This window comes from Dipodomys spectabilis, unplaced genomic scaffold (assembly GCF_019054845.1).
Source record: "Dipodomys spectabilis isolate Male_0828 unplaced genomic scaffold, ASM1905484v1 ptg000335l, whole genome shotgun sequence".
Taxonomy (NCBI): Eukaryota; Metazoa; Chordata; class Mammalia; order Rodentia; family Heteromyidae; genus Dipodomys; species Dipodomys spectabilis.
Window position 1 is genome coordinate 4,756,450 of NW_024871012.1, and position 26,062 is coordinate 4,782,511.

Sequence of the window (26,062 nt, forward strand, 5' to 3'; positions counted from 1 at the left end):
GTTTCGTGGTACACTGAGTTCTCATTGTAGACAGCTCTGACTGCATTGGCTGCATGCTCCAGCGAGGCAGAAGAAAAAGGAAGATTTTTCCTTTCCCCTTCTGTGTAGCAAGGCAAGCGTGGGCCACAGCCTGTGCCCACGCTGATCAGTATCATCTCCCTGCTACAAAGGAGAAAGCCAGTCTGCAACCACTGAAGGAACTTGACCGAAGTCACGTACAGGGAAGTGTTGGTGTCAGCCTCAGGTTTCAAAACACAGCTTCCTCAACCACACACACTTTGGTCCAGAGACAGCTCATTTTGAAAACAAACCCAGTCATACCAATTTTAGTAGGAAACCTCAGAAAGAGCAGTCAGGGCCAACGGAGCCAAGTGTCGGGCTGTTGTTGATGAAACCTGTGGAAACACATTTTAATTTTGCCACCTTCCCCCCTACCCCGAGGGCAGTACCTGTGGACTGTGAAAGTCTCCCTAATTGAGATTTCGTCACTTCTGATGAAACTTAATGAGCACACCAGTCCCCTGGAGGTCTGTTAAAGGGCAGATTTGGATCAACAGGTCTGGGACAGAGGTGAGGTTCTACAGGACCAACAACATACCATAGTAACAGCTTCATTGGTCCTTGGATGGCTTGTACTTGAACCAATCAGGAATTACAGAATCTTAAGTATTTTCAGGTGATAATGGACACCAGGGACAATTTTCCACTGAAGAAACTTATTAAACCCTGCTGTAAGTCCTGCTGTAAGGAACAGAATTTGTTAAAAAAAAAAAAAAAAGAAAAAATACCACACACACACACACACACATATGCACACACATATGTATAAGCAAACTATCAGGGTATTATAGTCTGTCTATATCTATGTATGTGTCTAGATAGGTATATGCATATATGAGTGTGTGTGTGCGTGTGTGTGTGTGTGTGTGTGTGTGTGTAGTTTAGATCTCAATCTTCCAGAACACCCTTCACTCTACCCCAAAATATGGCTCCATCAGTTGATCAAATAGCTACCCAGTTTTTGTGCTCTCTCTCTTCTCTCGCTCTCTTCTCTTTCTCTCGGTTGACTCCTCAGTTAAATTTTCAGCAGGAGTAACCTTGGCAGGCACCAGCAGCTATGTCTGTTCCCTAGCTAGTCACAAGGCTGAGACGTGACAGGAAAATCCATGAAACTGTCCATTGAATCAGCAAATATCCAGAAGTGGAGGTGTGGTTCAAGGGGTAGAGTGCTGGCTTTGGAGAGGCAGTGCCCACAACTGATTTCAAGCCCTAGTACCAGCAAAAAAAAAAAAAAAAAAAGCAAGATGGCCCCTTCCCTTTAGATATTCTGCTTCACTCCACAGAGGAACTGGTTAAAAATAGCAGCAACGTAGCTTTTTTTTTCCCCATAAGAGAATCTGTCTCTAATCTCAGTAGAATGAAAGGAGACACTTAAGGATCTTTTGAGATTTTGTTTTACATATTACCTTGAGGATAACACTGAAGTTGAAGTATTCCAAAGTACTCTTTCAAACGACATTTTTAAAAGATTGCATGCCCACAACCCCCTTCAAATTCATACCAGGGCAATTTGATACAAATCTTTAAATAAACAAGATATGTGCTCTCCTATAATTAAAAGAATAGTTGTGATTCCTGTTCATTCTGAGAACATAATCCTCTTCTACTCTTCTAAAGAAGATAAAGTTATTGGTCAATTATAATCAAGTGGACTATTAATGTTGATTATAATTAAACCAAAGTCATAATTTTGGGCCAATGTGTCTCTGCTACTAGACGGATAATCCTGAAGATTTTTGTGCTTGGGTTCACTAGCTTGATGAGCTGGAGTGGATTCTGTGGCTGAAATAATCCTCATATACCTGCCATAATGGAATTGAAATCCACCCTCCAGATCCTCCCAGAAGTGTGAATATTGTGTTTCCCAACCAGAAAATCCACGCCTCCTTCCTTGTGTTTCCAGCTCTCTTTAAATACTCATGTCTGAACATAGCCATATCTTTCTGCTTTGGAGAAAGCCAACTGCACCTCTAGCTAATCCGCATTAGGCTAATTGGATATTCTTTTCCTTGGCCAAAGTAATGAACACAGAGAAAGACTCTTGATCCAGGTGAAAATCAATCCATTTGATTTTTTTAAAAAAGGCGGAGGGGGGGGAGGAAGGGAGGGAGTTCTGGGATAGAAGCTTCTGGGCTGTCAGGGGAAAGATTCCCATGAGACTTGTCCACCCCAAGGCAACTATCAACAAGCCTTCTAACCACAAGGGGGAGCCCACACGTACCACCAAGAGAGACCACGGCAGGAAGAGGAGCGTGGATGTGATGGTTGTTCAGTAGAAACCATCCTTCAGGCACGCTTCAATCTTCTATCTAACCCACATTCCCTAATGGAGCTATACAGGCATTTTGAAAAGACTTTCAAGTACTTTGTTTTAGTTCCAAAGCACACAAACTGCCACTTCCTCCCTCCCCTACACACACACACACACACACACACACACACACACACACACACACACACACCATCATCCCATATCGCTGTCAAAGAAGGAAATGAATGAGCTCACCGTGATAATGACCCAACCACTTCCCCTTCTTGGACCTCCAAGAAATACAAAGCTCATAGTTCAATGGTGAGCAGAACACCTCCTCCTCTTTTGGAAGGTGAAATGGCATTGGTACCTACCAGATTCTAGCATGATTCCTGTTTGCGGGGGTTACTTAATTGTCTCATTTGCAAGGTTTTTGGTTTTTCCTGAAGATGTTGAAATACATTCATCCTTCAGAATCCATGGGAAATGGGTTCCAGAATCTCACTGAAGATATAACATTCTACCCATGCTTATGACCTTATATAATTATATATGTTTGATACATATGTATACGTATCTCCCAGGTACTTTGAATATTCTGTACTGATTGTATTATCTAATACAGGACAAACACTAATGTAAATAGTTGTCATATTCCATTTTTTAGGAAAATGGCACCATATTTAGTGTCATAAACACCCAGGATTTTTTTAATCCAGCGTTGTTTATTCTGTGGACATGGCCCTATAGATACAGAAGCTGGACTCTCGTGTGAAGCTAAAATGCACTTGCAGCAAGGGAGCGTGCCCCGTCTCTGTGGCAGTAAGGGAGCGTGCCCCGTCTCTGTGGCAGTAAGGGAGCGTGCCTGTCTCTGTGGCAGTAAGGGAGCGTGCCTCGTCTCTGTGGCAGTAAGGGAGCGTGCCTGTCTCTGTGGCAGTAAGGGAGCGTGCCCCGTCTCTGTGGCACCCCTCCCTGTCGGCTCTCCCTCCCTTCCCCTGTCACAGCGCCTTGAAGCACATTCTAATGAAGGGGGGTGGCCTCACTTCCTCTCCTGCAGTAAACGGAATGGAAGTTTCTCTTCCTGTACTGGTTATGACATTGCTACGGTGATCTCAGCAGCAAGTTCTAGCGTGGGACTCCATCTTCCACACGACCCGGGGGAAGGGAAGGAAGGATGCGTCCCTCCCTTCGGAGGACTGTAGGCCTCAGCTCACAGCAGCCGCGTGGCAGCAAGCCAGACTACAAGCAGCTCCCAAGCTCACTTTCTATCACTCTGTTGCCAGGTGGACGGCCACATCTCTACTCCACAGCCCCTCCTATTGGGGAATAGCACAGGGTCAAAGGGCCTTTCCAAAAATTCACATGCTGGAGTGAAGAATATCAATAATCCTATTTAGAGAGGGGGTGGTCTTTAAAATGGTAAATTCCATCAACAGGATGGACCCCCCTCCAAGGTAGCTAATTACCTTTATAAAAATATGGAAATTGAAACCGGTACCATGTAACCACAGGGCGGAGGTGAGCTCTTCAAACCAAAGAGGACTTTCCCACACAGTCAGCAGAAACAAACCCTGAGAACAGCTTTATCTCTAACTTCTAGTCTCTGAAACTGTAAGAAATTAAGAGTCTGGTTGGTGTGTGTGTGTGTGTGTGTGTATGTGTGTATGTGTGTATGTGTGTGCGTGTGTGTGTGTGTATGTGTGTATATTGTGTATGTGTGTATGTGTATATGTGTGTATGTTTGTATGTGTGTGCGTGTGCATGTGTGTATATGTGTGTATGTGTATTGTGTGTGTGTGTGTGTGTGCACGCACGGGCACACACACCAGTACTGGAGATAGAACTCAAGGCCCAGGCACTACCCCTTCTTTTCTGCTCCAGGCTGCCTCTCTACCCCTTGAGTTTTACTTCCAACTTTTGGGTGGGTAATTGGAAATAAGAGTCTCATGGGACTTTTCTGTCCAGACTGGCTTTTGAATCGAGATCCTCAGGTCTCAGCCCCTGTGTAGCTAGGAATATCAGGTACCTGGCTGAAGGTGATCTAAGCTACTCTGTGGTATGTGATCATCCTTGTCAAACGAGCAGAGGAATCCAAATTGAAATCACAGCTTTAAGTCTCCCAGAGGGAGGACGGCAAGGCTGACCTATGCAATTTCTCTTGAAGCATTGATCTCCTTGCATTGATCAAAGCCAGTCCTGTGCTCAAGCCTGTGTTTATTGAGAATCAGGGTAAACGCCTCAACAGGGAGGTATTTCACGTCACATGTAACGTCTTTAATCCTCTCTAAATGAAAGTAATAGTTCCATCTACACAGCGGCATGATGCCAGTGACTATTACTATTGGAAGTTGTACCAACACGCAGCAGCCCAAACCCTTGTCTTTTACAGTCCTTGATTAGGTTCAACCTGGACACAGCTACAGGCAGACACGCTGGGTGGTCCGAAGGCTGCGGTGCTGCATGTCTGTCCCTCCCGTGCTTCCCGGTGGTGTGGCGTTGGCTGCGGTGAGTAAGACTTCAACCAGAACATGGTCTTTCCCTCTGCCTGTAACTTGGGCTTCTCACAGAATGGCAACTGGAAAGCAGCCAAAGATAGGTGGGCCCCTTCTGTAATCCTAGAGCTCTGAGGATTGTGGTTCGAAGCCAGCTTAGCAAGGAAAGCCTAGGAGACTCCTATCTCCATTTAACCACCAAAGAGCAGGGGATGGAGCTGTGACTCATGTGGTAGAGCCCTAGCCTTGAGCAAAGAAAAGCTCAGGGCCAGAGTCCAGGCTGGAGTCATGCCCCAGGACTAGTACAAAAATACAAAACCCTCCGCCAAACCTTGTCAGATTCCAAGCAGGGGCCCAGATTTCATTGCTCAATGAGAGAGTGCCGAAGAATCTGTGACTGTCTTTCATACATCCTTGGGACCGTCTACCTCCACTCTATCTCATAGGCCGGAAGGTAGTCATTTGGCCTTATTCAGGTTGGAAATACGGTCTGTAAAACAATGTGTACTGCAGAGAAGAAGAGGAGGAAGAGGAAAGGGAAAAGGAGGAGGAGGAGGAAGAGGACAAGGAGGAGGAGGAGGAGGAGGAGGAGGAGGAGGAGGAGGAGGAGGAGGAGGAGGAGGAGGAGGAGGAGGAGGAGGAGGAGGAGGAGGAGGAGGAGGAGGAGGAGGAGGAGGAGGAAGAAGAAGAAGAAGAAGAAGAAGAAGAAGAAGAAGAAGAAGAAGAAGAAGAAGAAGAAGAAGAAGAAGAAGAAGAAGAAGAAGAAGAAGAAGAAGAAGAAGAAGAAAAAGAAGAAGAAGAAAAAGAAGAAGTAGTTCTGTTATTAAGAAGGAAGAAGTTAGCCAGGTGCCTGTGGCTCATACCTGTATTTCCAGCTAGTCAGCAGGCTGAGATCAGGGGATTATGATTTGAAGCTCCAACAGAAAGACTCTTTGAGACCTCACCTGCAATTAACAGCAAAATGCTGGTCTACAGCTGTGGCTCAAGTGGTACAGCAAATAAGGGGAGAGAGCCAGGTGCTGGTAGCTCACACCTGTAATCCTAGCTACTCAGGAGGCTGAGGTCTGAGGATTGTGGTTCAAAGCCAGCCTAGGCAGGAAAGTCCGTGAGACTCTTATCTCCAATAAACCACCAGAAAACCAGAAGTGGTGCTGTGGCTCAAGGGCTAGAGCATTAGCCTTGAGCTGAAGAGTTGAGGGACAGTGCCCAGGCCCAGAGTTCAATCTACTTGACTGACAAAGAAAAAGAAAGATGGGGGGAGGGAGAGGGGGAGAGAGAGAGAGGAAGAAGGAAAGAAGAAAATAGGAAGGAGAGCAGGAAGGAAGGCAGGAAGGAAAGCAAGAAGGCAGGCAAGCAGGCAGGAAGGAGGGAGGGAGGGAGAGAGGGAGGGAAGGAGGGAGGGAGGGAGGGAAGGAAGGAAGGGAAGTAGGGAAGATGGAAGGGAAGAGGAAAGGTACGTGGACACTAGATGCACAGCTGACCAGAACTAGTCCATAGTTTCTATCCAGTTTTCTTTATTTACACCTTAAAAATAATGTAAACAAATAACAGATCCTCGATAGAAGTCATCGTTGCTATTTACTCATTTTCTTAATCAAAGCATTAAGTACATACTCGTTTCTCTGCAGTTAGATAGTCTCAAAGGCTTATTAAAAACCTGTAAAGTAACTTCAGTTTTTAGTATTCTTTGGACATGTGCCCTGTCTGCTGAACAGAACTCTACGGTTTGAAGAGGCTTTCCTCCCTCACCTGCCTCAAATGGCCCCAAGAATACAAGAAAGCCTTCCCACCCTGGCCGTGCCTGACGGGGTCCAGCGTCCACTCTTACAGCTCACCACGTCACACTCTGACTCCTGGCGCAACCTTCAGCTCCCCACACTCCCTTCCACTGCAGGCCCGCTGGAGCTCGCCCCAGCGCCTCCTTCACGCCTGAGGCTCTGTTGGATTGGATCCTCCACTCCATCCACGTGACCCCACCACCCTCCACCCGCCCTGTGGAACTCGAACACCCTGCGCTTGCAGCCTGGTAAGCGCTCCCAGACACCATCCGCACGCACACCCACACCCAGCCACCCACGGGGCTAACCGGCCTCTTCTTCCATTGCTGAACCCTTGCTTTCCCCCAACTGCTAAACCGCCTCAGTTACCTGGGTGTCTGGTCACAGGTTAAAGCATCAGATAACCCCCCTTTAAAGGCACAGTCCACCTCTACTCAGGAACATGTCCCAGGCCACATCTTCACCATAGTAACGCCAAACTGCCGGCCTCAAAAACATCCCGGATATCAGTATAGGCTATGTTTCTTGTGCTTCTCTCCAAAAATGGAAACTTCCCACCCCCTGCCACCTGCTGTGCCCACGCGGACCTCGTCCACCTCCTCCCCCCGCCGTGGGGCCCCAGAGCCTGGCGTGACTGTTTCCATTGCACGCCTTTGCTGTGTCTTCCTCGGTCCTACACACCCGGAAGCATCCCAGCACAAGGACCTGCATCCCCACCCCAACACAGCAGGTGAGCTGCTCACAGCCACACCGACAGCTCACACCGTCAGTGTCTGCGCAAAGTCAAAGGGCGGAGGGATGCGCGCTGACAGATGAGTCTCGTCTGACATCTTCTTGACTCTGTTGTATGGCACATGAAGAAGACCCATTTCGTGAGGCAGAGGCAGGGGAGAATTCAAACAGTGTAATTCCTTACAAAGGCTAATTCAAGTCCAACAAAATGAACACCGGGAAGTGGGTAATAATGAGAGGTGGGGTGGGGATCAAGGGAAGGAGGGTAGGTAGAAGGAAGAGAGGGCATGGGGGAGGGAGGAGGCAGCCAGCCCATCAATGCCCATCCCACCAAATTAAGAAAACTGAGGGAAGAGGAAAGGTTGGGAGGGATGGGAAAATGATAAGGATGGCCTGTTGTGTTTATGAAACTGCTTTGTTCAATGGCTTCTCCCTCGTATAATTACAGTGGAAGATCCTGCCTGTCATCCCAGCCACTCAGGAGCCTGAGACCTGAGGATGGAGGTTCAAAGCCAGCAAGGGCAAGAAAAAGTCTTGAGACTCTTATCTCCAATGAACCAGGAGTGGAGTTGTGGCTCAAAGTGGTAGAGCATCAGCCTTGAGCAACAAAGCTCAGGGACAGTACCCAGGCCCTGAGTTCAAGCCACATGGATGACAAGAAGAAAGAGAGAAAGAAATAGAGAAAGAGAGAAAGAGAGAAAGAAAGAAAGGAAGGAAGGAAGGAAGGAAGGAAGGAAGGAAGGAAGGAAGGAAGGAAGGAAGGAAGGAAGGAAGAAGGAAGAAAGAAAGAGAAAGAGAGAGAGGAAGAAAGAAAGAAAGGAAGAGAGAGAGCTTTATGTTAAGAAAAGGAAGCCCCTGGGTTGGAGGAGGGGCTCAGTCCATGGAGCTCTAGACAAGAGAGAAATGGAAGGTACCAAGCTCAAGTCCCACTCTCGGACCTAATAACAAAATAAAAATATTTAAGAAAAGGAAAGGGGTCCATTTCACCAAACCAAAAGAGTAGCTTCCATGACAACGTATTTTAAAATTTTTATTGAAAACAGCCATGAATGCTCAGAAGGTCTGAGAGAAAAATCAGGAGGGAGATGGGGAAGGGGAGAACACAAAGCAGCGTCTGCCAAAGCCGTCACCTTCCCTCTGCTTAACGCCAGCTGGGCACCCGTGGCTCATGCCTGACCTCCTAGCTTCCCAGAAGGCTGAGAGCTGAGGATCCGTGTTCACAGCCAGCTCAGGCAGACAAATCTGAGAAACCGCTATCTCCAATTAACCTGCAAAAAGCCGGAAGTGGAGGCATGGCTCAATGGGAGGTTGCCAGCTTTGAGGAGAAAAAGCTAAGCAATACCATAAGGCCCCGAGTTCAAGCTCTAGTACTAGAAGAACAAAACAAAGCTGACTCTGCTTTGTGATGTCTTCCTCCTCCAACAAGAGGGGCCTGGCTCCTCTGGAGATTCGCGCTCTCCTGGAGTCATGGTGTCCAGCGGTTAGCGCTCACCTGGAATCTGGTGCCAAAATCTGGAGGATGAGCAACTAACGGATGGCTGGAGATCGTGGAGACATTGTGTGGCATAATCAACGTGTATGGTTTATTTCTTTTTATATGTGTAAGTGAATGGGAAAGATGCTTTGACTCTAATAAATCTATCAGCACTCCTTTGGGAAAAGACGTAAATAACTTGCTACACATTCTCTTTGTGAAGACACAGACATGATATTACCATCATCAGTAATAATTTAATTATATCAGCTAATTGCGACTATGCTCACAGGCTTGCCTGTGAAGGCAAATTTGCCTTCTTGTTATCTTTGTCATTAAAACAAAAGAACAATGCTGTCCGAGCTGATAAGAATCATGACTGTACCTGTCAAAATGGATTGATACCATGACTCTCAGTCCCTGCAGCCTATTTGTGCCAGAAATATTTATTTGTTCCTTTCCCTCACTTCCTCCCTCCCTCCCTCTTCTTCCTTTCTTCTTTTTTCTTCCTTCCTTCCGCCCCTCCCTCCTTCCTTCCTTCTTTCCTTCACTCCTTCCTTCCTCTCCCTTTCCCTTTTTTGGAAATAATTTAGGAAGTCTAATTTCTACGTTTTGTCTTGCCCCTCTGCATCCAATGATGCTCCAGGCAGCACCCCTTCAAAATTAGGTTCCAATCAGTACCAATCCCTTTGGTAACCATTGTAATAACATTAACGTGATGGGCTAATGAGATGTTGATGTGGTGGTAATAGACATTTCCATAGGAGTCCCCTTGTAATGGAGTAGGTTAATAATGGGCCTTAATGGGTGTTTGGCAAGCGTAATGGGGGATGAGCAGTGAAAGGCAGGACTCGGGTGACTTTTAGACTGTGAGGCCCTCATTCTTCCAAGGGGGGGAAAAAGAATAAAGGAAAGAAATACCTGTTTCTAAAAGCAGGTGCCTGAGTGAGCACTGGAGAAATCGGAAGCCAGCATGCCAGATCCCCTAGCCCTCCTGCCAGATCCCCTCGCCCTCCTGCCAGATCCCCTGGTCCTCCTGCCAGATCCCCTAAAACCTCCTGCCAGATCCCCTACCCCTCCTGCCAGATCCCCTAAAACCTCCTGCCAGATCCCCTGGCCCTCCTGCCAGATCCCCTCGCCCTCCTGCCAGATCCCCTCGCCCTCCTGCCAGATCCCCTCGCCCTCAGGGCACCCTAATGCTCAGCAGCACTGTGAAGCTTGAACTCTCCTAACAGCAAGGGACTCCTATAGATCCAGGCTACCTTGTACTTCATCCATTTAAGTCGACTCTTAGTGTATCAATGCTTAGGAAACTGCAACTATGGATGGCAAAAAGCCTTGGAAGTTCAGCAACAATGCAATTCGCATTGCTCTTAAAGAAAGTCAGCACTGCACCCAGAGTCGCATAGAATCGCACACCTATACACCCCCCCACTAGCTCACACATGCCCACTGATGCCCCCCAACCACCCCCCCCCCCCGCCCAGCTCTTCAAGGACAATAAAAGAATCAGAAAATAGGAAGCGACGTAGCAGCAGAGAAGAGAACGCGAAGGCAAGACTGTGAAGCTGAGATGGTCAGTCTTTCCACTGGGCTCCAGAGCTTACCACCTGCAAATAACCGGGCTTCAACTCGGATGCGGGGAGAGAAGGGCAGAGAGAGCCAGAATACACGTGGGATCGTGTATTCCAGCAGACGAGCCTCCCTATTCCCTGAGCTAAGATTTGGATGACCTTGTGTCTCAAGGGCAAATCCTAAGTGCTGCTTCTCTTCCTGAAGTCAAGAGGAAAGGAAGAGGGAGGATTTTCATCATCAAAGGATAAGTGAGAAATACAGATGAAATGCAACACTGAGCACTGCGTGAGGAAAAGAAAAGATAAAGAATAGAAACAAAGGCTAGGCAAACTATGGAACTATGTGTGTGCACTTGCGTGTGCGTGTGCGTGTGTGTGCGTGTGTGTGTGCTGTGTGCGTGTGTGTGCATGTGTGTGCACATGCATGTGTACGTGTGCGTGTGCGCATGTGTGTGTGCATGTGTGTGTGCTGTGTGCGTGTGTGCGTGTGCGTGTGTGTGCACGTGCGCTGTACGTGTGCGTGTGTGTGTGCGTGTGTGTGTGCATGTGTGTGCGTGTGTGTGTGTGTGTGTGCGCACACACAGTGCTGCTACAGGGCTTGAACTCAGACACTCAGGCCCTCACGTGGCTTGCTTGTTCAAGGCTCACACTCTACCACTTGAGCTACACCTCCACTTCTGGCTTTTTGATGGTTATGTGGAGATAAGACTCTCAGATTGCTCTGCCCAGGCTGGCTTTGAACCATGACCCTCAGATCCCAGCTTCCAGAGCAGCAGCTAGGATTACAGGTGTGAGTCCTGGCATTGTTTTTGCTTGTCTACTTGCTTCTTTATAAGCAGACTAATGCTAAATTAACTGGCAGTGTTTCAAAATGTCCTTAACTGTGGCCATTGCTGCCAGTTCTCTGCTAATCCTACCCCCAGCAGCACCACTGCCACACACGGCACCGTCTAGCCACAGTTCTGAACGCAAAGCAGAAGCGGCCTGAGCTTCCATCTCCCCAATTCCATTTCCAAAAGATTCCAAGATGGTCCCATGTCTCTGCGGCTGTCCACACAGCTCCACACCTGCCCCCAGCTCCACACCTGCCCAGAGCTCCACACCTGCCCCCGGCTCCACACCTGCCCCCAGCTCCACACCTGCCCCCAGCTCCACACCTGCCCCTGGCTCCAAACCTGCCCAGAGCTCCACACCCGCCCCTGGCTCCACACCTGCCCAGAGCTCCACACCTGCCCAGAGCTCCACACCTGCCCACAGCTCCACACCCGCCCCCAGCTCCACACCTGCCCCCAGCTCCACACCCGCCCCTGGCTCCACACCTGCCCCCAGCTCCACACCTGCCCAGAGCTCCACACCCGCCCACAGCTCCACACCTGCCCACAGCTCCACACCTGCCCCCGACTCCACACCTGCCCAGAGCTCCACACCCGCCCCTGGCTCCACACCTGCCCCCAGCTCCACACCTGCCCCCGGCTCCACACCTGCCCACAGCTCCACACCTGCCCACAGCTCCACACCTGCCCACAGCTCCACACCTGCCCAGAGCTCCACACCTGCCCCCAGCTCCACACCTGCCCCTGGCTCCACACCTGCCCAGAGCTCCACACCTGCCCACAGCTCCACACCTGCCCCCAGCTCCACACCTGCCCCCAGCTCCACACCTGCCCACAGCTCCACACCTGCCCACAGCTCCACACCTGCCCCCGGCTCCACACCTGCCCACAGCTCCACACCTGCCCACAGCTCCACACCTGCCCACAGCTCCACACCTGCCCCCGACTCCACACCTGCCCAGAGCTCCACACCCGCCCCTGGCTCCACACCTGCCCCCAGCTCCACACCTGCCCCCGGCTCCACACCTGCCCACAGCTCCACACCTGCCCACAGCTCCACACCTGCCCACAGCTCCACACCTGCCCAGAGCTCCACACCTGCCCCCAGCTCCACACCTGCCCCTGGCTCCACACCTGCCCAGAGCTCCACACCTGCCCCCAGCTCCACACCTGCCCCCAGCTCCACACCTGCCCACAGCTCCACACCTGCCCACGGCTCCACACCTGCCCCCAGCTCCACACCCGCCCACAGCTCCACACCTGCCCCCAGCTCCACACCCGCCCAGAGCTCCACACCCGCCCCCGACTCCAAACCTGCCCCCAGCTCCACACCTGCCCCCGGCTCCACACCTGCCCCCAGCTCCACACCTGCCCACAGCTCCACACCTGCCCCCAGCTCCACACCTGCCCCCGGCTCCACACCTGCCCAGAGCTCCACACCTGCCCCCAGCTCCACACCTGCCCACAGCTCCACACCTGCCCCCAGCTCCACACCCGCCCACAGCTCCACACCTGCCCCCAGCTCCACACCTGCCCAGAGCTCCACACCCGCCCCCGACTCCAAACCTGCCCACAGCTCCACACCTGCCCACGGCTCCACACCTGCCCACAGCTCCACACCCGCCCCCAGCTCCACACCTGCCCCCAGCTCCACACCCGCCCCTGGCTCCACACCTGCCCCCAGCTCCACACCTGCCCAGAGCTCCACACCCGCCCACAGCTCCACACCTGCCCACAGCTCCACACCTGCCCCCGACTCCACACCTGCCCAGAGCTCCACACCCGCCCCTGGCTCCACACCTGCCCCCAGCTCCACACCTGCCCCCGGCTCCACACCTGCCCACAGCTCCACACCTGCCCACAGCTCCACACCTGCCCACAGCTCCACACCTGCCCAGAGCTCCACACCTGCCCCCAGCTCCACACCTGCCCCTGGCTCCACACCTGCCCAGAGCTCCACACCTGCCCACAGCTCCACACCTGCCCCCAGCTCCACACCTGCCCCCAGCTCCACACCTGCCCACAGCTCCACACCTGCCCACAGCTCCACACCTGCCCCCGGCTCCACACCTGCCCACAGCTCCACACCTGCCCACAGCTCCACACCTGCCCACAGCTCCACACCTGCCCCCGACTCCACACCTGCCCAGAGCTCCACACCCGCCCCTGGCTCCACACCTGCCCCCAGCTCCACACCTGCCCCCGGCTCCACACCTGCCCACAGCTCCACACCTGCCCACAGCTCCACACCTGCCCACAGCTCCACACCTGCCCAGAGCTCCACACCTGCCCCCAGCTCCACACCTGCCCCTGGCTCCACACCTGCCCAGAGCTCCACACCTGCCCCCAGCTCCACACCTGCCCCCAGCTCCACACCTGCCCACAGCTCCACACCTGCCCACGGCTCCACACCTGCCCCCAGCTCCACACCCGCCCACAGCTCCACACCTGCCCCCAGCTCCACACCCGCCCAGAGCTCCACACCCGCCCCCGACTCCAAACCTGCCCCCAGCTCCACACCTGCCCCCGGCTCCACACCTGCCCCCAGCTCCACACCTGCCCACAGCTCCACACCTGCCCCCAGCTCCACACCTGCCCCCGGCTCCACACCTGCCCAGAGCTCCACACCTGCCCCCAGCTCCACACCTGCCCACAGCTCCACACCTGCCCCCAGCTCCACACCCGCCCACAGCTCCACACCTGCCCCCAGCTCCACACCTGCCCAGAGCTCCACACCCGCCCCCGACTCCAAACCTGCCCACAGCTCCACACCTGCCCCCGGCTCCACACCTGCCCACAGCTCCACACCTGCCCACAGCTCCACACCTGCCCACAGCTCCACACCTGCCCAGAGCTCCACACCTGCCCCCAGCTCCACACCTGCCCCCCAGGCCGCTCAAGCTCCTCACCGGCAGTTGCCCGAGGGCGTTTTGGGTGCCAGTTGCCCTCTTTCTCTGCCTCTAGGCTCATCCAGCATTTCACCACCCACTCTGTGACCTGGCTGGTCTGTTCATTTGTCTGTACCACTGACAGCAGTGCGAGTTTTCTTTCCTTCTCAAGGCTTTGGGACTGTTAAATACGTAGACCAGGCTAGGGAGTGGCCATCAGGTTAGAATTCAGGAGGGAGGGCCCGTTCTCAGATTCTCTATGTTTTGGGGACCTGTTGTTTAATGCCAGCTCCATCTTAGCTTCCTCGGCTACCAAAATGGGACAGTGCTATGAGACGTGGAGCAGGAGGGGAGAGTGCTTTTATTCTTGTTAAGTCAGTCTTTTCTTCACCCTTCAGCAACAGGTGCGCCAAGGAGCACTAGTGCAGAGCATCCGACTGCAAGTGTTGCCAGCTAGCCCTGCGGAAGGCAGGGGCCGAGCGAAGCCGGCTACCCATGAGCGGTCCAGGAAGCCGCAGCTGGGGGTCTGGGCTGCACTGTGGCGCACACCTCACCGCTTCCTGACTACTCTGCCTCATCGCTGTAATCTTTCCTCCAGGGTGTTTTCTAAAACCATGAGGGAGTCAGGAATTACTTTTTCATGGCTGACCCTGCAGCTATTCACCTCTATAAGGAATTGCCAGGTGGAATCTCTGGGCGGGGCACTGGGAAATCGGGGACGAAGTCAACATTCCAGCATCAGAGGAGCCCGTGGTGAAGTGAGAGAGAACAGTGAAAGCAGAGATTCAGAAGCACCGGAACATGGAGAGGAACCCAAGTGTCCTAAGAGTAGAGGGCTGGGAGACCAGCAGTGGACGGAAGGAAGAAAGGCAGCTGAGAGAATGCACGATCCTGAGTCCAAGTTACACCGAGAGAGACGCAGCAGAGCCTTTCCAAGCCCCACGCCTCACCACCTTGGTCATCTTCCATAACTCAGTGCCGACCCCGCCAGGGCTCATATTGTGAAAGGGGCAGTGTGTTAGCCCAGGTCTCCTGAAAAGTATATCCCAAGAGAGAGTGAGCTGCAAGAGGTGCACTGGTAAAACCCCCTGCGGGAGGAGATGGGGAGGGAGATCTGACTTCCACACAGAAGACTGAGAGGCTCGAGGAAATGTGGGCAAGCCAGAGGGCTTTCCTCTCACGGACTTCCAAAGGGCCCTGGCTCAGCGCCTCTGTTGCACCGAGTCACCGCCCGGAGCCAGGAGCCAGTGCCTTCTTTGTCTGGAGTGCTTGTAGCTATCAGTGCGAAGCAGCTAACGGCGCTTCTTGGAGTTCACGAACGATTCGTTCACTTAGATGCTACGTTCATTCAACAGTAGCCGAAACTCCAAAATCTCTCTCCTCCTCCTCCTGTGTTAGTAGGAATGACGCATTGAAATACCACAGAGTGGGAAGTTAAAATGACAAAAAAAAAAAGAAAGATTTCTCAATTTGGGTGACGGAAAGTTCATGATCAGATGCCACCAGAATGTTCCCTTTTCCTGCAGATGGAAGCCTTCTTAGTGTGTCTTCATGCAGTCTTATCCATGGGCTCACATAGCCCTGGTGTCTCTGTGACTCCGTCTCCTCCCTCCCCCTCTCTCTTTCTCTCCCTCTTTCTCTCTCTCCCTCTCTCTCTCTGTCTGTCTCCTTCCCTTCCTCCTTCCCTCCCCTTATAAGGACACCAATCATGTTGAATTAGGGTATTACCTCAATGGTCTCATTTAATCTAAACTACATCTTTTATGTCTTTGTTTGTTTGTTTGTTTGTTGGTGGTCATGGGGCTTGAACTTTGGGCCTGGACACTGTCTCTCAGCTCTAGGTGAGCACTCTACCACTTGAGCCACAGCACCACTTCCCGTTTTCTGGTGGTTCATTGGAGATAAGTCTCATGGACTTTCCTGCCCAGCCAGCTTTGAACCACGATCCTCAGATCTCAGCCTCCTGAGTAGCTAGGATGACAGGTGTGAGCCACCGGTGCCCGGCTTTTTATGTCCTTTTTGTCAACCAAAGGGAATTTATGAGGCACACAATTCAATCCAAAGGTGCACCTTGAATTACAGAAAGAATTCCCAGGGCTTTCGCATTCCACAATGGAAACTTCTGCCTCAAAATGTGCACAGGACCGGGCACCAGTGGCTTACACCTACAATACTAGCTACTCAGGAGGCTGAGATTCGAGGATTGTGGTTCAAAGTCAGTTGGGGCAGACAAATCTGAAAGACTTTTTATCTCCAATTAACCAGCAAAAAGCTGGGGATGGAGCTGTGACTCAAATGGCAGAATGCCAGCCATGACTGGAAAAAGCTAAGGGAGAGAATAGACAGTAAGTTCAAGCCCAGTGGTGTCATGCACGTACACACACACACACACACACGTACACACACACAAATGTACACAGGGAAGAAGAGATCGAATAGCGACATACACAGGTACACAGGGAAGAAGAGGAGATCAATTGGATAGGATTTTAGGAAATTCTTTATTAAGAAGGAAGAGGCACAAAAGAGGAGTCAGACACTTGCTTCATATCTTCTCTCTGTCCTTTATCGTCTGCTATCAAATTCTACGTTTATATCAAAGATAATAATGGATAATTAATGAATGAATCCATGGGATAATTTTATTCTTCTCTTGTACTAAGAGACGTTGGTATAATACTCCACAGAATATGCTTCATTCTCTCTTCTGGCCTTGTCATTGACTAATATGATCGTTTTGAATATTATAATGTTCCCTATGTTAGAGGAAATCAAATATTGCATAATAAACTACAATACGATCAAAACTATGTTATGCATCTCAGCAATTGTAAGTAACTAGATCAACTCTAATCAAATTGGAGAGACACGTAGAGTCTACTGAGTACACCAGCTGGAGTGAAGGTAAACGAAAGTTCTTAAAATACCCTTAACCCTAGGGAAACGGGGGGTGGATGGGATCCGGAAAGTCTGGGGAGAGTCATGAAGGGATGAGGATGGTCAGGATGCATTGTACAAATAAGCTGACACTCCTTTGAACAACCACTTAAAGATTTTAAACTATCAGAAACACCCTTAACAAAACATATGGAACGTCCTTCATTGTCCCCCGACCTCTTCTGCACAGATATAATGGAGTAGAGCATCGCTCCATGCCTGCTTTCTCTCTACGTTGGTCAATCCTGAGTCTCATGGACCTACTGTAAGGTCCAGGCCCAGTACTCAAAAACACCATGTGGGAAAAGAGTTGACTTCTTTGACCTCTCCAACTATAACCCTTCTCAGGCAGGGGTCTGTTCCAGACAGTGATCCTCAGTGGACGCTATGTGGAAAATGAACTTTACAACTTGTGGGTGGGGGCGGGAGGGAAAAACTGGGAGAGGGCGAGGGAAGGGATGGCATTGCCCAAGAAGAATGCACTCGTTCCCGACTTACGCAACTGTGACCCCCCGGGCATCCCCACCACCATAGCAACAGCATCCAAAACTAAAAATACAATAAAATATGTTCAAAAGATCATTGTACAGAAGGCCATCTGCTAATAATCCAGGTAATCTGACATGTTAACTATCTTGAATTGCATCATAGCATTCTCAAGGATTTTAATCATGAAAGATGATAGCCACTGGCTAGGGTCCATTCAAACAAAACATCCAGGAGATGTATCACTTATTAAGAGCAGGCTAAACCATTTTAATCAACTATGAAATGAAAGTAAAGGGTCAGGAGCAACTGCTCATGCCTGCAATCCCTGCTACCCCAGAGGCAGAAACCATCGAAACGAGATGCCCTTCGAAAGCAAGCTAGGCATGATGATCTACCTGGTGTCCCCGTTACCCAGGAGGAGTAGGCAGGAGAACCACAGTCAGATGAGTCCTTTGAAAAAGTACAAGTCATCAAAGCACAAAGGCTCAGGAGGCCCTGCCCGAGTGGTGGCCCCTGCCAGAGAGGCCTCGTACTACCAAGAAAATAACATAACCAGCAAAACTAAACCGAAGGCCAGTGAAGCCTAACGCTCCCCAGTAACCCTCAGATACAAAGGGGCTGAACAAAGATCCTAAGCCCAGTGTCCAGAAAGCCGTGTGTCCCTATGATCCAATCCCAATGTTCAGGCTAACACTGACTTCAAGAAGTTTAAACACCAAGTTGGCCAGTGAAGAAGAAAACAATATATAATTATACGAATAGGTAATATTCTTCTACAATGCATTGTCATCAATCTTACTATATATTTGATGAATTTTATACATTGTAAAAAAAAAAAACAAGCTAAATGTTTGGTAAAGATTGTTGAACAGCTTTTAAGCAAATTTAACCTTCTCTGAAAAGTGATCTTCATTCTATACTAACTGGGCCACCGTACCCCAAGTTCTTCTTCCCTTCGTTTTTATGTCTTGCGTTTGTCTGCCCGGTACTGGCTCTGAAGCTCAGTCCTCTGATCTCAGGCTCCTGGTAGCTAGGATGGCAGGCGTGAGCCACTGGCGCCCGGCTCTTTTCTCATTTATTAAAGACCTTTGACTTGACCACATCGAAAACTAGGGGGAAAATCATAGTTAGGAAAGTCACAAGAATTTTTAATTCTTAGTCTTCTTAAGTCCACTTGATATTTGTATTACATCCATCCCATCTTACGCATCTTCGCTATTTTAATGGTTAAGAATAGCTGAAGAGGGCTGGGAAGGTGGCTCAGTGGTAGAGCGCTTGCCTAGCATGCATGAAGCCCTGGGTTCGATTCCTCAGCACCACATACACAGAAACGGCCAGAAGTGGTGCTATGGCTCAAGTGGTAGAGTGCTAGCCTTGAGCAAAAGCAGCTCAGGAACAGTGCTCAGGCCTTGAATTCAAGCCCCAGGACTGGCAAAATAATTAATAAGAAGAAGAAGAATAGCTAACAACTATGTAAGAAATACCTCTGGGGGCTGGGAAGGTGGCTCAGTGGTAGAGCGCTTGCCTTGCATGTATGAGGCCCTGGGTTCAATTCCTCAGCACCACATAAGCAGAAAAAAAGCCAGAAGTGGCGCTGTAGCTCAAGTGGTAGAGCGCTAGCCTTGAGCTGAAGAGCTGAGGGACAGCACCCAGGCCCAGTTCAGACGCCATGACCGGCAAAAAAAAAAAAACCCTGTGGAAAAAGAGAAGGGAAACAAATTAAAGACAGGTCTTGTAGTTTGCAAGGTTGAGAGGGGGAGAGCATCAGGAAATGCAGCCAGCAGCCTCACCGTGCGGCGTGGACCCTGCCCTCTGCCGGCGCGGGAGCCGGTGACGCGGGGATATAATTTATGATGGATTCACAAACAAAATGGTCAACGGTTGAGCACAAACCAAACATGAGCAGACACATTTCTACACCCGCCGTCACGCTGCTTACTCAATCTGTTGATCCATTGAGCAAATATATGTGGAAAGATTAGGCAGGAGTTGACGGCCATTCAGGAAGATAAATGTAGAGTAGACTCATTTTCCGCCTGACTTAATGCTTGAGGATTTGTAGTAGAAGGGTGCTGGGGAGGGGGTGTCTGCGGGAGGGCCGGGGGTGGGGAGGGGTAGAGGGGAGGGAAACCCCAGCCATCCAGATCTTTAGGATGAGATGATCTGGCCAGGACCCCACACAGGGGCCTTACCACCGTGGCGCACACCTTGGTCTGCAGTGGTTTCCACCATTCCTTTATTATCTTGGTAGAGATAATAATGGGTATCCCGGCCTTGTTGATGGAACAATGGAGGCAGAATGGTTCATACAGATTTCAACGGCGGGAAAGGAGTCCGGCTGTGGAGAAGGCACGTTGCTATCTCCGAAAAGGTCTGTGAACCATTAAGCTATAGAGAGAAGTGGAAACCTGGAGCAGGAACACGGTGTCCCGCTGGGGTGGGGGGTGGGGGCGGGGGGGGTGTCCCGCTGGGGGGGGGGTGGGAGAGGCGGTGTCCCGCTGGGGGGGGCGGGGGTGTCACGCTGGGGTGGGGGGGGGGCGGGGGGTGTCCCGCTGGGGTGGGGGGGGCGGGGGGGTGTCCCGCTGGGGTGGGGGGGCGGGGGTGTCCCGCTGGGGTCGGGGGGGGCGGGGGTGTCCCGCTGGGGGGGGTGGGGGGGCGGGGGGGTGTCCCGCTGGGGTGGGTGGGGGAGGCGGTGTCCCGCTGGGGTGGGTGGGGGAGGCGGTGTCCCGCTGGGGTTGGGGGATGGGGGGGGGTGCTGATGTCTTCCCCAGGCAGAGAGCAGGGCCAGCCTCTATTTCCCTCAGGCTTCCTGAGACCTTCGAGTAGAAGACCAGGCTTTCAGAGATGCATCCTTCTAGCACTGTGGGTCTGAACAAGACAGGCCCTCACTGCTGCTGATTCTGTTACAAGTGTCTGAACTTCACCAGAGAAGGAAGGAGGGGAGGGGAGGGAAGGAAGCAGGGAGGGGGGGAGGAAGGGAGAGAGGGAGGGAGGGAAGGAAGGAAGGAAGGAAGGAAGAAAGGAAGGAAGGAAGGAAGGAAGGAAGGAAGGAAGGAAGGAAGGAAGGAAGGAAGGAAGGAAGGAAGGAAGACAGGCAGGGAGGCAGGAGGCAGGAAGGAAGGCAGGAAAGGAGCAGAAAGCAGGAAGGGGAAGATTGCCAGGAAAGGAAGGCAGGGATGGGAAGGAATGAAAAGGAGGGAGGGGGAAGAGAGGGAGATGAGAAAAGAAGAAGAGGCAGGATGAAAAGAAGCCCATGGGGAAGGAATAGCCACGGGTACAACCTAAGCAGGATTGCCCTGATTTGTAAGGCTGGGAACATGGCAGCATTATAAAATGATGCAGCCACGCAGCTTCTTTGTTTAGCAAGCTGTGAGCAATTTTCAGACACCAACAACTCGGGCATGGTCAGGAATGAGCACTCAAGAAGGAGATGGGGTGTGATCCACTCACACACAGTGTCAGTCAACGCCCTCGAAGCCCATTCTCATTGACTCAACATGGACTGAGCATCCTGTGGTCATGACACGGAGCAAGACCAGAGAAAGCCGAGGAAAGCCTTACCCTGTCCTTAGAAGACGTAGCATCCACAGGGACTGTGTGCGCACACGCAGAACCTGGTCTACACGTCCAGGAGAGAGGATTCTTTGGGGATGGGAGAGTGAGTTCAATTTTCCATATTGGAAATTACTTTGGACCGGTGCTAGATTTAAGCAGAGTTGTAAAAAGGTGAAGAGAGGTGAGCGTGGGAAACGTATAGAGGAACTTGGAGGCCCAGGAACAAATAGTACTCAAGGGAGGCTTGAGAACACCTTTATTTCCCAACCAGAGATGAGTTTAGAAATCAGCGGGGTGTTGGGAAACAATAAGGGATGGACACGCCTCGCATTACTTTTTATCCAGTCGGAGGAGCCCCTTGTTTAAATGTATGTAGGGCAAGATAAGGAATTGCTGGAATAGAAACGGATGCGTATAATCCTGGAAGTCAGACTTCGTGTTCTTATGCTTTTTTAGCTTTTCTTTTTCCTGCTTCTCATGAAATTTCCTCTTCTATGTCACTGCAGTCCTCCAAAATCAAGAACTTAATGACCAACACACGCCAGCCCACTCTTTTCTTCCTTTTGTTTTCTTTGGTACGAGTCCTAGAGCTTGAACTCCGGTCCTCACATTCTTGCTTAGCTTTCTTGCTCAAGGCTGGAGCTTTACCACTTGTACCACATTTCCAAATCCAGCTTTTTGCCGGTTCATTGGAGATAAAATCTCTCAGATTTATCATTCCCAGCTGTCTTCCAACCAGGATCCTCAGATCTCAGCCTCTTAAACAGCTAGGATCACAGATGTGACTTATTAGTGCTCATTGTCTATGCACGTGTGTGTGTGTGTGTGTGTGTGTGTGTGTGTGTGAGAGAGAGAGAGTAATGGAGCTTGAAGTGAAGTGTAGGCCTCTTCCCTTGTTGTTTTAACTCGTTGGAAGATTCTGTCATTTTAAATGATGCCGCAGAATGGGTTTAACTTTACACCCTTTAACTTTACACCCCAATCTTCTCAGAGTCACGGATACTACCGTTGCCTCTCACAGCCACTGAGCAAACTCCTGAGCAAAACGAACTATCTCATAAGTCTCAGCCAACAAGTTTTAACTCTTGGACCTGAGTCCGGAGTACATGTTATTCCTGTTGTTTATCTTAACCAAATATCATTGACTTTGAACCGTTGAATCTGCAGCTTCTGACGCTTCCTCTTCGTGGGTGGCTAGAAGTGGCCAGCACACACATGACCACCAGACTACGAGAGAAGGCACCGTGGGTTCACTGCGAGTGTTTGCAGAGCTGTAGAAAACAGGGTCGTCCGGATGAAGTGATTGTAGCTGATGCACTGAACTTCTGTGTTTGATTCGGGGCAGAGGGAAGTTTGTCTTTTTTTGCTTCCCATGCCCTCTGATGTTGCCGGGAGCTACACAATGTTTGAGATGACTCTTGTGAGCGGGCTGTGGGGCCCGGGGCCAGGCGGCCTGTTGTGTAAGCAAACCTGTGTGGGTCTTGCCCGCGAGGCAAATTAGGAAGCCCTCGGGGGCGAGCTCTCAGTCTCCCCGGTGCACAGGGAACATGATTGTGGAGCCCACCAAGTGCACGGACCACAGGTGGTGGCAAGCGTCCTGGGCTAAAACGCCCGATGGTCCTGGTGGCGAATCCGCCTGGCTGAGCGCACCGCCAGTGTCTCGCAGACGCCCAGCGTCTCGCAGACGCCTGGCTTCATGTGTGGCTGTCCGGGGCGGGGACAGGGAGGGGATGGCCCACCCCGACTTTGTCTGGAGCTCAGGAAAGGAAGGCTGGACACTTAAATTGTTATTGGAGGAGCTGCAGGGGGCGGAAAGTCCCTGATTCCTTCCATACCCCGATTTTATTTCAGACTGAAAAATGAACCCTGTTTTCATCCCCAAAACCTAGATGAACTTTTGCCAGAAGAGTCCAGACTCATGGTAGCCAAAACGAGAGAGGGATCTTACCAAAAGAAAAGAGGACGTCTTCTATTCTTTCTCAATGAAGCTCGTGTGCGTGATGACATTTTCAGACGCTGGGAGGCATTTTTTGCCAAAATTAAAAGTGCAGTTCAAAACAAAAAGGAACAATGTGCTCTGCGTGCAGTGGTGTCTGGGTTTGGAATACCTCGCTGGAGGCCACTCCACAGGGCCGGAGAAGACCTGAATCACAGATCACGAGCGGGAGCTCGGAGACGGTATTTGTTATGTCTTGAGGGGACTCCGGGGTCACCGCTGATTCCTGTTTACGCAGCGCTGACCCTTCACACTGCGGAGCAGTTTGTTCAGCTGCGCTCTGAAGCGAGAGCGCAGGCAGCAGGTCAGATCACGGGTGCCCGCCAGCGCTGCCCAGCCGCTGCTCCCTGCACAAGAGCCACGGGTATGGAGAAATGCCCTGGCCAGCCACCAGCACTCGACGCACCGTCCATTTGCTCCTGTTAGGGCTTTGTACCAGTGAGCATGTGCATGTTTTCTGGGGGGGCGGGGAGGGGGCACCAAGGTAAAACGTGTCCTAAAACGCTGGATTCTGATAGGATCATGTTCTACTTTACAAGGTGGCAGTTGCAAAATGAGAAGCGATCTAGGTTACTATTTTACCCCTCCCAACCAGAATGTGTTCAAATACTAAAATGCCAGATGCTATTTTCTGTAGCAACCTGCGCCTACTCTCTGGTAAAGAGTTATTTCAGTTTACCAAGCGGCAGCTGCAAAGAAACCGTGGACAGTAAGTAGTATTGCTTGAGATCGGTGCCTGTGTCCTGACTTTCTAAAGGCCTGTTCCTCGGACTTGGAACACCAGATCAGCGCATCCCCTATTCAAAAGCATCTGACAGATGCGGCGAGGCCGGCCTGTGATTCCAGCCCTCAGGAGGTGGAGGGAGAAGAATCGAGTGTTTGAGGCAAGTCTGGCTCTATCATGAGACCTGTCTTGCAGTATCGAGGGCGGGGCTATCCTTTTGAGGTAGAATACTTTGCCAGTATATTCCAGGCAAAGGATAGGATCCCTAGCACCACAAAAACCAACAAACAGCAACAAAAATTCTGCTGTTCCTGGTTGCCAAAGCTAAGCTGCCAAGAGAAAAAGGCGTGATTTTTGTTTTTTTTTTTGAGGCTCAAATCATCCCACGCCTACGGAATATACCTAAGAATTGGATTTGGATTTGTTTTCCAAACCAAAGCCCCACTGTCCTGCGCTGGATTCTTTTGGGCATTCATTCCTAAACTTCAGGACTTGCTCCCGCGTGGTCTCTTTAAGAGGAACTCCCACAGACGGAGTACCCTTCGAGGTATCTTCTGGAATTCTCCCCCTGTGGGCCTCCCCTTCTTCCCATCATGGCATTCCCATGTTCGTCACACAGCTGGCCGTTTTAGGGTGGACCTTACCTGGCCATCCATGGAGTCCCAGGGCCCACAAAACCTCACACACAGCAGACGCTCAGCCAACCCTGCTGCATGAACAAGTGAGACCAAGTCTGAGGCACCGCGGGTGAGAGGCTCTGGGGGTGACCTGCAAAGGCCAGCAGCGCCTCCGGCGGGCTTCCCGGTGGTTCTTCACCTGGTGTGGTGCTGAGGCCTGCGAGGGCTGTGTCTCCCGGAAGCCTAGGCTTAACAACCCAACTGACGCGTGAGCCTCTCCGAACTGTGAGAGTCTGGAGGGCAGGCACTCTGCCTTTGTCTGGATCTTCTGTCGCTGTTTTGTAGCAGGTGCCTGATGGCTGTGTATTAAATAAATCTCACGTTTTAAGCTGCAAAATTGCATGGCACAATATATGTCTTAGGCGATGAATAAGACTGAATGTGTCCCCTGAAAATTAATATCTTGGGATCTTCATCCTGATGCGATAGGGGAGGGGGAGGGGCTGTGGGAGGCTAGGGGAGGGGCAGGGGGAGGGAAGGGAAGGCGGGAGCCTGGGGGGTGGGGAGGGGAAGGGGCGAGCCTGGGGGAGGTGGGGAGGGAAGGGGCGAGCCTGGGGGAGGTGGGGAGGGAAGGGGCGAGCCTGGGGGAGGTGGGGGGGGAAGGGGCAAGCCTGGGGTGGGGAGGGGAAGGGGCGAGCCTGGGGGAGATGGGGGGGGAAGGGGCGAGCCTCGCGAGATCAGCGCCTTCCTCTGGGGGCTCCTGAGCTCTCTGCCCTCTTCCCACAGTTTTAGGACACACCGGTGCGCTGCCACCCCAGGAGGGTCCTCAGCACCCAGAATTTGTACTAGGGAGGAGAGGAGACATGGGAGAAGTAAAGTTCTTTCCTTTATCATCCGCATAGTCCAGGATACTTTTCTGAAGCAGCCCATATTAACTAAGACACTACATAATGAAAATGTCTGTTCACCAAGACTTCACAATATACTCTTGATTGGGATCATAGACAGTGGTTCTTTTACTCCTACTTTAAAACACACTGTATCTTGGGCTCTGGGAGTCTAGATTTCTAAAAAAAGACAAGAGAGAGAAATGGAGGAGGAAGAATGGAGTGAGGACAAGTGAAAAGGAAGAAAAAAATAAAAGAAGATATAAAAGAAGGGAAGGAAAAAGGAGAGAAGGAAGGAAATGAAATTAGTAAACCTTTTATCATTAGTTCTGTGTCCAATTTTAAATAAAATAAAGAAGCGGTGTTGGTGATTAAGTAAGCACTGTCTTTTCCTTAAAGATGAGACAAAACACAATTTAGAATTCTATCTCCAGCCACGTGGCAGACTAGTCCCTCCAGGCACAGCTAAAATGCTGAATAAAATATTTAAAATGTCATTTGAATGCATGGTTTGGCTGGCAGAAATATATAGGGATGGTCTGGAGGCCAGAGATGAAAAATGCAAATCTAAAAAGGACAAGCAAGCACTAGAGAGGGAATTGAAGACCTTTCAAGTGGCCTCCGGCTCATCTTTCTCTGGGCTGCACCCAGTACAATTTGGAGTTCTATCAATGACCAGCTCAGATTAAAGGGCCTTGACAAGTCTGGCTGCCCAGATGCATACACTCCGCTCATAAGAAGGACTTTATTCCACACCCATTACATAGAGGGGTGT